General features: G+C 42.5%; 1 pseudogene; it reads left to right on the forward strand.

The window, feature by feature from the left end:
- LOC102821367 overlaps positions 1–2007 on the forward strand; it is a 6334-nt pseudogene extending 4327 nt beyond the window's left edge.
- The last annotated feature ends 1635 nt before the right edge of the window (positions 2008–3642 follow it).

Raw genomic sequence — 3642 nt, forward strand, 5'->3', positions numbered from 1 at the left:
AGTTTGAATCACTGTCCTTGGTGATTCAAATCGACTTTGTAGTCCAGTGCATTAGCCCACATCACCATACCAGAACTTCAAGTGATTGGGTTGTTGTTGTTTGGGTTGTTGTTGTTAAGTGCTGTCGAGTCAATTCTGACACATAGTGACCCTGTATATGGTTTCCAAGGAGCAGCTGGTGAGCCTGAACCACCGACTTTGCAATTCAAATGACTTTGAAGTTTGATGAATTAGCCCATAGTGCCACACTAGGGTTGTTAGGTGTTGTTAGGTGCCATCAAGTTGGTACCAACCCATAGAGACTTTATGCACAGCAGAACAAAACACTGCCCGATCCTGGGCCAACCTCACTACTATTGCCACGCTTGAGCCTATTGATGCTGCCACTTGGCCAATCCATCTCCCTGGGGGTCTTGCTCTTTTTCTCTGACCCTCCACCTTACCAAACTTGATATCCTTCTCCAGAGACTAGTGCCTCCTGACAATATATCCAAAGTGTGTAGTTACCAACAAGTCAGTGCTTATCCTGCAGTGCCACACTAGGGTTGAACCACCGACCTTGTAGTTCAAACGGCTGATAGTTTACTTGGTACTTGCAAAATGCAGGATGGTAAAGACCATGGAAGATCCTTTCCAGTATTAAGAAATAGGAAGAATTGGTACCACAGGAAGCTATCTATTCAGAATGTGGCTTACTTAGAAATCAAGAAAAACATTGTCCGCATGTTTACCCATTGCTATAGGAAGTGGGACTCCCTTCTTCTTTTCTACTTTCAAAGTTTCATGGGGTAGCTTTCATTAGTAGAATTTAAGATCAAACAATTTTGGCAACAGAATTGATGGTAAAGTTTTGAGGTTACTAACTCACTTAACTGAATAAAGTATTAAAGGACCCGAATAGCGTTGGGTCTCACCTGAGAATATTGGGTCACAGACACATGCAACAAAGAGTAAAGCAATCAAACAAAGCAGAGAAGCAACATTTGGATTTGGAATTACAAATAATGGAAAATTCAAATGCTATGTTGCATATGCCCTAAACATGCATATTGTTGTTAGGTGCTGTGGAGGTGATTCTGATTCATAGATACCCTGTATAGGGTTTCAGATGCTATTATGCACAGGCTCATAAATATGAAAAATTACCATAATTCTATTAATGAGAAATCTGAGGCTAAGAAATATTATATAATTTCCCTAAGATTATATACATACCAAATGCTATAATCAAAATTTTAATCCAGGCTTTAAAAGATTAAATCCATGATCCTATACCATGTTGCTTACCATTAAAAAGACATCAACTGCTCTTTTCCAGTTACTGTGGTGCTAGGCACTGTGAGCAGCACATCTCTCCTGATACCCTGTACGAGGTGATAAGGGAAATCCTGACCCAGAATATTGAACTGGAAGCTTTTAGACATGGTGGAGGTGCAGATCATCTTAAATAACTATGATCCTCAGAAAGATAAGGACTTCTCAGACACAGTCCACCCTTCCTACCCTAAGTTTTGTGTGTGTGTCCTTAGGAATCAGCAGCACTGTGATAAAGTAAAGGTTGGAATATCTGTCACATGGACATGAGGTGCTCAAGAAACTGAACAAGAATGAGAAGCTGGTCAAACAGCTGCCCAAGAAATATGATGCCTCTTTGGTCTCTGAGTCCCTGATCAAGCAAATCCCATAGATCCTGGGACCAGGCCTGAATACCATTGGTAAATTCCCTTCCCTGCTTAGCCACAATGAGAAGTTGAGGTGAAATCCACCATCAGTTTACAAATGAAGAAAGTGCTATGTCCGGCACTGGCTCTGGGCCATGGGAAGATGACAGATGATGAACTTGTTTAGAATATCCACTTGGCTGCCAACTTTCTAGTTTCACTGCTAAAGAATTGACAAAATGTCCAGGTTTTGTATATCAAGAGTACCATGAGCAAACCCCAGCATCTGTACAAGGCACAGTTCAATGAACCCAGTTGTCAGCTATCTCAAAAGGGGAAAAAGTAACTAAGATTGCCACATTGAAGATTTGAACATACAGAATAAAAGCTATTACTACAGGAGCCCTGGTGTGGCAGTGTATGATAAGCAATGGATTGATAACCACAAGAATAGTGGTTCAAACCAACCAGTCACTCCTTGGAAGCCCTGTATAGAGTAGCTCTGAGCTGGAACCAACTTGATGGCAATTAATGACAAACCACAACAGGAATAAAAAGTGAGTCTTCAGAATTATTTTCTCTTATGGTAAGGTAGGAGCTAAAAGCTGGGCTGCCAAGGTCAGCAGTTTGAATCTACAAGCCACTCCCCAGGAGAAAGATGAGGATTTCTGCTCCCATAAAGATTTATAGATTTACAACCTCAGAAATTGTAAACGAGGTTGCTATGAGCCGGAACTGACTACATGACACATAACCATAACCACCATGGTCTTTATTGTTGTTATAAGTTGTTACTGAATTGCTCTAGAATCATGGTGACCCCATGTGTAAAGAGCAGAAAACAGCCTGAAGGGTTTTCAAAGCTGTAACTTTTCAGAAACAGATTGCCAGGTCTGTCTTCGGAGGTACCTCTGGGCTCGAATTTCAAATTTCAAAAATTATCTTTTCTTGCTTCTATATGCAGGTGTTTGAGGGGTTTCAAAGAGTTCTATAAGAACTGGGATTAGGAAATAATGGTGACTTCCGGTATGGTGGCACATTAGGCAGACGCACTACATGGACCCTCTACAACAGATACAAGAAACCAAATAAAGCAGACGTAGATGAAAATTCTGGCACTCGGCACTTGAGAAGAAAATCAGAGAGATGAATAGAGTGTTTCCTGGGAAAAGAGGCCAAGCAGGGATGGTGAGAGAGGGAGACTGAATGGTGAAAAGCTGTCCACATGAGGCTCAACCATTTTGTGGGTAGCTTTGGCAAGAGACGGAGGGCTGACAAAGCAGATTTGTGAGGACAATGGGAAAGTTGCAATGTCTCCCCTGACTAGCACCCCCCCTCATCACCCCCAGCACAGACCCTGCTCTTGGGGAGTTTGGAGGCATGTAGGTGGAAACCATGCCAGTGTGAGTTGGGGGCCAGCTACACTGCTTTGTTGTGATGCTTTGGTGCCTGGATTCAGGTGAGCTTAGCTCCAGACCTACAAAAGCTGCAGAGCTGCCAGACCAGCATTTAACCAGTGTCCCCCTACCCCCAGCTTCCCTGTGGTCTCCACAAACACTGAACCAGACTCCATTAGCACAGCAATAAACTGCTTTGGAATTTATTGCCCTGAACATAGATAACACCGGGGTCAATAGGAACTCCATCTAGGGCCAGGAACTCTGCTGTCCCATCCCTTCCACAATTGAACGTTGACCATATCTGTTTATTACAGTGACTTGTGTAGACCTTCTATCTTTTTTTGATGCTTTCTGCATCATTTGATAATTTGATTATTGTTGTAGTTGTTAGGTGTTAATCGAGCTAGTAAGCAACTTACAGTAACCATATGCACAATAGGAAACACTCCCCGGTAATAAGCCAACCTTATAATCGTTGCTACACTTGAATCCACATCACTGGGGGCCTTCTTTTTAACTGACCCGTCACGTCATCAAGTATGATGTTCTTCTCCAGGAGCTGGTCCCTCCTGAAAATATGT

Source organism: Chrysochloris asiatica, unplaced genomic scaffold, assembly GCF_000296735.1.
Source record: "Chrysochloris asiatica unplaced genomic scaffold, ChrAsi1.0 scaffold00025, whole genome shotgun sequence".
In the NCBI taxonomy this organism is placed as follows: Eukaryota; Metazoa; Chordata; class Mammalia; order Afrosoricida; family Chrysochloridae; genus Chrysochloris; species Chrysochloris asiatica.